Consider the following 10,781-nt stretch of genomic DNA (forward strand, 5'->3'; position numbering starts at 1 on the left):
TCAATAGAGAGGCAAAAGTATGTTGAGATGTAAAATTACTCTGATCTACAGGTGGGAAAGTTATAGGAGGATCTTTTAAGCAATGTATCTTTCTTCTGAACTCAGCATTAAGTTCTTCTATTTCAGCCTTTTCTAACTCCCTTTGCAGGTTTTCATTTTCTTTCCTTATCCTTTCTACCTCAATCTCATGCAAATTCATTCCTTGGGGTCCTTTTGCACTTCCTGACAGTAAATCCACATATTTTTTTTCCACTATTTTATGCTTCCCTTTGTCAATAACGAGTCTGTTAAGTTGGGGATCACTGTGAACCTCCCTACTAGGTTGTGCTGCAAATTTAGGTGCAGAATCAATTTTAGGATCCAAGATTTCTCTAATAATGGGACCATATTCTTCACTCTTATGTTCTTCTTGAGAAAACAACTCAAGATCTGCAATCTATCTTAATATTCTTTCTCTTCCAATAAGTTTGGCTTTGGTTTCATTCTCCTTTTCCTTTTCCTTCTTTTTTCTCATAGCAATCAATTGATGTACTCTCTTATTGAGAACCTCAATTTCCTAGGACACTTCATCTTGATCTGGCAAGGTTTCCTCTGAATCTAACACATTTTGTTGGTCCATATCAATCAGATTAATATTTCCTTCCATAGTTTTGGGAATGGAACTAACCCTATTACTTGTACTATGCCTATCTCTCCCAGATGCGCTCGTATTAGACAATCTTTGGTGAAAGGTTTGGATATCATCATTACTACCAAACAAGCCAGCATGAAAACCCATAATATCATGGTCAGAGTCATGAGAAGAGGCATTGGACCTTGCATATACGAGACGCTCAGAAGAATTACCTGTTTGACTACTCTTCTATTTCCATGACTGATTTGATTGATCAGGGATAACAGTTCCCTTCCAGCCCTTCCTGACTGGTTCAGGTAACCCTTCCTACAACTTCTCTTGAGGTTTTTTATTCATATGAGACCTAGTATTCCTTCCCCTATTCATCTTTCTAACCTTTTGAAGTGACTGTGATTTTTTCTAAAAGAACATTGGTTTTTTCCTTACTTTAGAGTCACCACCCAATATCCTGGGAACAAAATATATTTCAACAAAGTGAATCACTTTTATGCAATAAAGACACAGATCTGCAGCATAAGACATATCTTATTTGACTCTCCCTAACAGATTTTCCATTTTTGTTGTGGTGACTCATATGGGCAAACTCACTTACAATATGATTCAGCAATCTATACCAGAGATCTTTAGATTACTCCCCAGCAGAGTCACCATTTTTGTTGTTCTCCATTTTGAAAACTTTTGTTCCCTTTCTTTTAAAAATGAAAGTTACTACCTTTGAGCTACAATGGAAGAGGACAACAAAAAGTTTGAAATAAAAACAACAAGACAAGGTTTCAATTTAGGAAACCTCCTACACTTTAAGCTTATAAAAGTTTGGGCAAGTGAACCCTTTTATGACTATTTTCTTACAAAAATAGTAAAAGGTTTACAGAAAACTAGTGTACATTCCTATAAAATTTCCTTACTTACTGGTACAACTAAACATAAAATGGAAAGTTGATTTGACTTTTTGAAAAGGACCACAAAATGCATCAAAAAACGAACAGGTAAACCAATGCCTTATCTGGGTAATAGAGTCATCTACAACAGACTGCAACCTGACAAAAGAAAATCATACACAAGTCACAAATTAGTGATCTATCAACTCTGTATATGCCTGAAATATATAGAGTCCTAACCTGTACAAGACTTCATCATTAGATCCACACCAAAATACTGATATCAATGACTTTGTTTCAAAGTACTTTTATATTTCCTCCTTGAGAAAAAGACTTAAAACAACTTCATTAAATGCCTAACAAGTCATTCAGATAAACAATCTTTGATTACTTAAATGAAATGAACACCAATACAATGACATAGAGACAATACAAGTCTAAGTTTAAATTCTTTGGTCTATATATTTTATTTCTCCATCAAAAGATTACAAGTACATCCTATCTGACTCAAACATTGCTAAGAAAATGGTCTGTATTAATTTTGCTAGAGTTTAGCTACAAAATTTGTGTCCCTTTTCTAAGTATTTATGGTATCCACTTATAGAGATATGGATGTGAAAAGCTTTAGACTTTCCTAGAAAACAAATATTCTAAATCCTAACCATAATTTTCTGAAAATTTGCATTGTTTTACCATTGAAGTTGAGGGAGAAGCATAACTTTCTTTCTGGAATGCATGCTTCTACAATTGACTAGTCATTCAGTTGTAAAATGGCCAAAAGGGAAGGTTCCTATTACCCAAAATCTGTTACACAACCGACGGCTTCAAGATGCAGGTGTATTTTCATGTGTCGCAGCATCGGTTGGTTCCTCCTGAAAAAACACACAACCACACACCTATTTTCTCTACAAAATCTCCTTTAATACCTCTTTACAAATTAACACTTCAAAACAATGTAACCCTTTTGAAGATTTAAATTTTGGCGCCAACAGACCAGAAAGGCTTTCTTCTGAGTAATTCTCTTTTAGTCACTGATTTGCAAAGGTTACAAAATGAGCACTTTCCCATTGCGGTATCACGACAGCTGTTGGATCACTTCATTATTACTCAAATTTTAAAGAACAGTCACAACTTAACCACCTGCTTTAACCGCCAACACATGATAGATTAAAATTAACCACCGGGACTATTGGCGGTCTATCACTGAGTCACAAGGAATAACATTTCGGGCACTTCACAACTGTGGTACAACGACAGATGTTGATAGTCCCAAAATTTTACTTGGGTGCCACTTTTATGCGACCTCGGCTTGAGTCGGACCCACCTTTTTACCTTGGGCCTTCTTTGTCGCTAACCCGCAATTGATATAAAATGTGCACCTTTCCATTGCGGTATTGCGGTAGCCATTATATCAACATCCGACGTGCTCGGTTGTTATCTCACCCAAACTGCTCTAAATAGTTAGGCCCACCACTTGACCTTGGTTATATACCCTCTTCTCTGCCACATGTCACCTTAGGCTTTGGCTAGCAAATCCACCTATTCGCCAACTCACTCACTATGTCAGCACCGTTGGACCCACCTCAGGCTTTGGCTCCACTTAGTCACCCTGTCACGATGGATATTCTAACAGGTAGTTTCCCATCGCGACCCAGCGACCACCGTTGGATTTTCTACGATCCTCGTCTAATTTGCTCATCTTACCAGATCTTTAACATGCCTTGGCCATGTTGGGACTGATAAAAATTGAGTCAAGTTTAGAGGCTCAATCCAAAAATTTGCTCTGCATACCTAAACGAGTCAGTTTGAAGGGCCTAGTTTGCGAGGGGGTAAAATGGAGCCAGTTGATTTTCAGAAGGTAAGGCTCGGGATTCATGTCCCACACCTTTCATTTGGCCTATTTAGTGTGTGGCAACTTTCAAAATTCAGTTTGGATAAGTTTATGAGGTGCCCGTTTAGAGGGGTGAGCTGGAAGTGCATTTTAGGCACAAATGCATATTTTATTGAGTAGCCTACTTTGAGTGATTACATCTTTTTCCCTGTTGATCATCATGAGGAAATTCAAAGTGGATTCAATTCTATACATAAATTTGAGTGAGCTCACAAATTTTCAAGTCTTAACGAATCCATTTGCTCAGTTTTTGAAGCCGATTCCATTTGCAGTTTCTATGTTTTGGCAAGTCCCTGTTTCGACAGCTAGTCGGAGCCCTGTTTCGCATAAGTGTAAAAGTTGCCTAAGTAAGCGTCATGCCATAATGTTTGTTCCGGGCTGATGTTGGTATAAATGATGAGCTACGTTTCAAATTTCAAGGCTCTACCAATCCGTTTGATCGGTTTTCAAAAGAGCTCATTTTGCCATCATTTTCAGTTATCTGCACTTCTAGTGTTAGATCAATTAATGTAGCCGTTTTGGTGAGCGTGCTATTTGCATCCTGTCAGTCTGGTGATCGAATTGAGAATTCAAAGATTTAATATGTACTTAAAGGTACCTGTGTTCCAAATTTGAGGGCCTACGGAGGTCGTTTGGTATTTTTAAGAAAGGCATCATGTGTTGCCAGAACATTGACTTCATCAGGTCCGCAGTGTCGACAAAGCCAGTTGGCCATTTTCGGAAATTAATATCTTTTCACTCGGGACTCGTCTTGAGAAACCGTTTGGTAGATATCATCCTTGTATATCAAAGTACATGCCTATCAGACGGCGAGCTCCAGAAAGGCGTTTTGACCACATTGAAAATTACGTCTTTGCGATTAAATGCGAAAATTGTGGCGTAATCGCCTGGAGGTTGTAAAATTCAGTCTGATGATCCAAAAGTGATGCTGATCGTTTCCAGAGGTTGAATGTTGGCGCTTACCATGCATCAAGCTGGGTGGTTGTTGTGGTCAGAGGCATGAAGCACATGAACTAAAAAATAGTGCCGAAACAAAATAGGGGAGATAATGGCTCAAAGCGTAAGAAAGGAAACAGGTTTCCCTCAAAAATTTTGGGAGGATCCCTCTATTGTAAAGTGGAACAAAAGAACCGCTCATGTTCCCTTGCACTGTCATGCAACAGTTGAAGGAGCTTTAAGATTTTGGATTGAGCGCAACAATGTTGATTTCGAGGCTGCTACTCTGGCAGCATGGGGAGATGAATCTGTTTCGGCTTCTCTTGAGAGTACTGCATTTTGGGTCAAAGAATTACCTTATGTTATGTCTTTGAGTGGCTACTGGAATTTCTTCCTAGTTCCAAATCCTGAAGAAGCTCCTCAGAAGTTTTATGAGATCAGCTTTGACGACTCTACATGGGGAACCTTGCCAGTTCCATCAAATTGGCAAATGCATGGTTTTGATATTCCAATTTACACAAACACTGAGTATCCATTTCCACTGAATCCACCATTTGTCAGCACTGAAAACCCCACTGGATGCTATCGAAAATCTTTCATTCTTCCAGATGAATGGAGAGGTCGTCGTGTGTTTTTACACTTTGAGGCGGTTGATTCAGCATTCTATGCTTGGATAAATGGTGTACTTGTGGGGTACAGCCAGGATAGTCGGCTTCCTGCAGAATTTGAGATCATTGAAATTTGTTATGAACCTGGTTCTTCCAAGGAAAATATATTAGCGGTTCAAGTGATAAGGTGGAGTGATGGGTCTTATCTGGAAGATCAAGATCATTGGTGGCTATCTGGTATTCACCGTGATGTTATTCTTCTGTCAAAGCCACAGGTGTTTATATCAGATTACTTTTTTAAGACACATTTGACTGAAGATTTTTCTTCTGCAGAACATCCAGCCCTGTATATTCTTCTAGTTATGCTGAAAGACTCATCAGGCAATTTGATAGACTGTGAAGCTTGCCAAGTTGGCATTCGGAAGATTTCGTTCAGACCAAAAGAATTACTTGTCAATGGGAAACCGATTCTCATATGTGGAGTCAATAGACATGAACATCATCCACGAGTGGGGAAAAACTAACATCGAATCTTGCATGATTAAGGACTTGGTTCTTATGAAGCAACATAACATTAATGCTGTAAGAAATAGCCATTATCCACAGCATCCTCGTTGGTATGAGCTATGTGACCTTTTTGGAATGTACATGATTGATGAAGCAAATATAGAAACACATGGTTTTTATTCTTCAATACCACTTAGCCAAAAAACACATCCTACCTCACAGCCAATCTGGGCACATTCCATGTTGGACCGTGTAATAAACATGATGGAAAGAGACAAAAACCATTCATGCATTATATCATGGTCAATAGGAAATGAATCTGGCTATGGACCAAATCATTCAGCTTCAGCAGGTTGGCTGCGTGAAAGAGATCCCACAAGAGCACTACATTATAAGGGTGGCTACTGTTGAACTTGGTGCTGCTCGGGTAAACAAAGAAAGTGCAGAAGTCCGTGATTGTAAATTTGAACCGTGCGACTTGCTATGGTCGTAGTTTCGCGTAACATCGCACCGAAACGGAACGTTGTGCGTCTGTCTGTGTGTGCTGAATCTTCTATGAGGCTATATTTAGCAAAGGGAGTTTTGGTTTTTACTGAAACGGAAAAGAATAGCAAATGATTGTTGACAATTTGTGTGGAACAGGGGAAATCGAGCTGGCTTTTCCAAGCAATGTAAGCTTCAAAAAATCACCATGAAAGCACTCAGGGAAAGTAAAAAATGAAGTCCCAGGCTTAATCATTATCCCACATGCACTGGGAAATGTTCTTTTTAATGTTTATATGCAAAAGCGCACAGTATTATAGTGTCTAAGCCTTAAAGGCTTTTGACACAAGGTGCCCATGAGCGCCCAAGGCGGGCCCAAGGCAAAATTTTGCAGACGAAAGCCGGGTTAACGAGCGAGCATGTTCGAGAGAGATCGACGGCTCGCGCTATTTCGCGAAGGAAGATGCACAAAGTTTAAACCCAGCGAAATAGCGAAAATGAACGTGAGCCGTCCACGTGTCGTGATAGGTGGCAGTTCAGCAGGCGGGTCCCGGTGAGGTGGCACCCAGTGGCGATGATGTGGCATACAAGCAAGCAGCTCAGTGGCGGTGATGTGGCCGACAAGTGGCAAAAGATGAGGTGTCATCCCAGGTGGCGCCCAGTAGACCCCATCAGCCAATCAGACCCCGCCACGTGGCAAGGCGTCAGAGCACATATGGAGGCAAAAATTAAATTTTAAATGAATAAATGATATAGTTCTGACTATATTAAATTTCGAAATATTTAAATGACTGAGCACAAATGAGAATTAATTCACCCAGGGTCTAAATTTTGGCCAAAATATAAAGTATTATATATCGCCGGAAAGCTCTCGGAGTGAGGAATCTGATTATGAGGTTAATTTTGACAATGTGGGATATTTTGGATGCAGTTTTCACAGGAACAAAATTCAGTTAGAGAAGGGACACTTGGCAATTTTCAGTTGTGGATTTGTTTTTCTTCCCTCCTCTTTTTATTCTCCATTCTTCTCAGTTGTAAGGGTTCCAGAATTCTGTGAGGAAGTGCTCCAGTTTTCATGGCTTCCATTTTCTGAAATTCTTGACCCAAACTTGTAAAGTTCTATGGATCTATTCAGGGTATAGAGGCTACATTGCAGGATGACAGATTATTTTCTAGTTGCAGGTCTTACTTGTGTCAGGCATGAGTAAATTTCCCATGATATTGTCTCTGTGATATGTTTTTTCATTATTATGAATTCAATCCTCAAGGAGGATGAAATTTGTCATCTCAAGGAGATTGTGTGACTGTTGTAGGTATCCTTCAAGGAAGGTTTTAAATTCTATAGTCAGTCATAAATGATGAAATATATTTCCAGATCTGATAAAATTGTGAATGAATCAAATAGTGCATTAATATAAGGTATTGATGCATGAATATCTTGTTTAAGGAAAATAAGCTTGCATCTATGATTCATATTTGTAGTTATGTTTGTGACTCTGTTGCCCAATGAACAAGGCACTGGTCTTGCAAGTTTGGGGATGTTTTCAGATATACATTTTAAAAGATAAATCTATTTTCCCTTCATGTTTAGGGGTGTTTGTGTTCCATTCTTTCCAAGCTCTATTTCATCCTATTGTTTATACAGATCTAGCCAATCTGTAATGTTTCCTAACCTGTTGAGCTTGTGAAATGATCTATCTGCTTAATGTTGATGCAGTTACGTGTCTGTAATTGTTGTATTTAGTGCATCAAGAGGGTGTCCCCCCCTAGGTCTAGCAGAACCTGAAGTGCAGGAGGATCAATTAGGATCCTATGTTATGTTGTCCAAGCCCTGATGTGTTTTGTAGACTGAAATTGGCCATTTCATAGAAAGATTTGCAGGTGTTCTTGGGTTATCACTTTTGGTGAACAACAGGCCACTTCCTTCTAGCGGGCCCCACCATTCAATCTCTATGTCATGATGAAAAACCATCATGCAACTTCCAATCGCAGTGTAGAAACAGTCATTGATCATTGAGCTACTAACTGTTCGAACTTTAAATTTCTTTCAAAACTTAGTCACCACCGCTTAACCGTTTGCCTTAACTGCTTGCATTAACTTTTTGTTTTGGCCCGTCGCTAATGGTTTGTCACTGGGTCCCAATAAATAACCATCACACACCTTTATGTCTTAGTCTCATGACAACTGTCAGATCTTCCTCCCGACCGTCTGATTTTTCTTGGACTTGCTCAACTTTTACCTTGCCTGAGCGGTTCTCTTCTCATGGGCCCCACCACTTGGTCACCATGTCATAATGAATATCCATCGAGCAACTTTATGTCACAGTATAGCGACTACCCTTTAATTTCTCTGAACTTTCCAACCTGTTAACACACCTAAGCCACTCTCTTCTCATGGGCCCCACCACATGGTCGCTGATCCGCGAAGAATAACAGTTGAGCAACTTTAAAAAGTGGCTCAGCGACCACCGTTAGATCAACAGGAACTCATTCGGCCTTTAGGGACCCCGACGGATATAAGGAAAGACTTAGGACTTAGGAAAATATGTGAAATATTTCAAAATTAATTAAAAACCCACCCAAGCCTAGACTTAAAATGGCCCCATTTCAACGATGCGACGATCCTTCCACCTAAGTGGAAAATGGTAACAAGCAAAAAGAAGTGACATGGAGATAATACAACACAAAGGTTTATTTTTTCAAATGTTTTTGAAATGCCCAAAAACCCTAAACCCTTAGAACCATAATCTTGCAGACAAAGGTCAAACTTCTGAATTTTGAGAGACTCCAATAGCTAAAAGGCAAGATTTTCAACATATTTAAAACAGTGATAACAAGGTCATAAATGTGCATACTCGTTTCAATCTTGTTTTTGGTCGACTTGGTGAGGAATTTTTTGTTATGGTTTGGTATATATGTGATGATTTGTTGAAAAGAAAATATGATATGTGTGTGTGGAATTCAGCAATGAGTGTGTGCGATTTGATGTAAGGATGTTGATGTGATGCCTTTGTTCATACTGTACTTTTTCTGAAAGTTGTATTGTTGTATCTTTCCCTCTTGTAGTTGGGATCAATGTGCAAGTCCTCTTTTTGTATCTTGCCCCAAGAGTAGTTAGCCTTGGTCCCCAAGTCCAAAGTAGTGAGCTCCCTCTTTTGTAAATCATTTCTATATAGTGGATCAATTCTGTGACTTGGCACTCACCGTGGTTTTTTCCAATTTGGGTTTTCCACGTATAAATATTGGTGTTCATGTGTGAATGTCTTATGATGTTCTCTTTGATGTGAATTCTTGGAATAAACTTGTTAATGTGAGATTAAAGTCTGATATTTTAGTTTATGTTGATTCACCCCCCCCCCCCTCGTCTCAGCATCTAGCGTGTGTTCAGCACTTCATTCTTCCTACTAGTTTCACTCTCATAATTGTTGAAGAATTTTATTTTCTATCAAGTCTAGGTAGTATTTGTTAGGATAAGTTGGCATTAACCTTGCAAATTATATGTCATTCATGTGTCTCCATGTTCCTTTGAAAGTTTTCCCTAGCACATGAGAGGAAAATATTTAATATGTGTACCTTATGGGTAATTATAACCACATTTTCAAGAGGTGAACATGTAATGGTGATATAGAGAAGACAAGATGCATAAAATATCCTCCTTTAGGCATCCACAATGGAATATGAAGGTTCATGCTTTGGGCGCTTAGGATTAGAAGGACAAAGGTTGTCCATTGGTGAATTCGAAGAGTCATCATGGAAAAAAATAGCATTGTTTCTTCAAGATAGAATAATATTGGCATTTGGAAGAAGAATTAATTAAACTGCATAATAAAAATAGCATTGTTTCTTCGAGATAGAATGTATTGGCATTTTGAAGAAGAATTAATTGAATTACATGGTAAAAAAAAAAATTAGGAAAATGTTAGTCATTTTGAAGATAAATAAAATAAATATTGCAATAGACAAAAGATTCTAGTATATTTTTCTAAAAAATGTATGTTGTTATCAAAATGATAGAGATGTTTTAGGTATTAGTAGTGTGATATAATATTACTATTGACATTAATTTAATATTAATGAAGATTTTTCTTTATGCAAGTAAGATGAAGATTATGAGAGTCTAGAAGTGCAAGCAAAAAAAGAGATTGGAAAAAAAAAAAAAAGAGGGTGAACTGAAACAACAAAACCCTAGCATTTTCCTTTATGTGCTATGATAGAGGAAGTTGCAATGCACCTCAAAATGACAGTCAGGCAAGTGGGAAATAATATTAATCCCAATTCAAGCAATTTTATGGAGGAAAGTGAATGCTTTCAAGAGGAGAACGAAATGAAACAAGGAGGCATTACAAAGGATGCAAAAATGATTAATTAAATGGGTGATTCACTACCAAAGGAACAATAGGGCATTAATACAGGTAAATATTTAGAACTACAACTCCTTGATAATGTTATTGATGCTATTAATGAATGTCAAAGAAGATTTGTTATTTTGTTCTTCATCAAAGGTATCCCTTTTGAGGATAAATTTTACAAATGCGATCATTTAAATAAGAATTATTGGGATGGGGGATAGAAACCCTAAGTGGTATTGGTAAGGGCTATTTGTCATGCATGTTCAAATTTGTAGATCATGCAACTTGTCATTTTTCAATACAGCATGATATGGGTAATTTTCAAACAAACTTATTACCTGCAAGCCTAGAGTTTGAACTTTAATCCTAAAGACCCTTCTCGCTCACATTAACCTATGTGGATTTAACTTCCCTTCCTTAATTTTCCATTCAAACCCTTCTTAAAAGACATAATGGCTAAATTAGGTAGGATAATCTAGTGTAAGCATAACTTGG

General features: G+C 38.1%; 1 pseudogene; it reads left to right on the forward strand.

Moving 5' to 3' along the window:
- Positions 1-4,351: 4,351 nt before the first annotated feature.
- LOC131037522 (uncharacterized) lies at positions 4,352-5,865 on the forward strand (annotated as a pseudogene).
- Positions 5,866-10,781: the final 4,916 nt, after the last annotated feature.

Source organism: Cryptomeria japonica, chromosome 4 (genome assembly GCF_030272615.1).
Source record: "Cryptomeria japonica chromosome 4, Sugi_1.0, whole genome shotgun sequence".
NCBI lineage: Eukaryota > Viridiplantae > Streptophyta > Pinopsida > Cupressales > Cupressaceae > Cryptomeria > Cryptomeria japonica.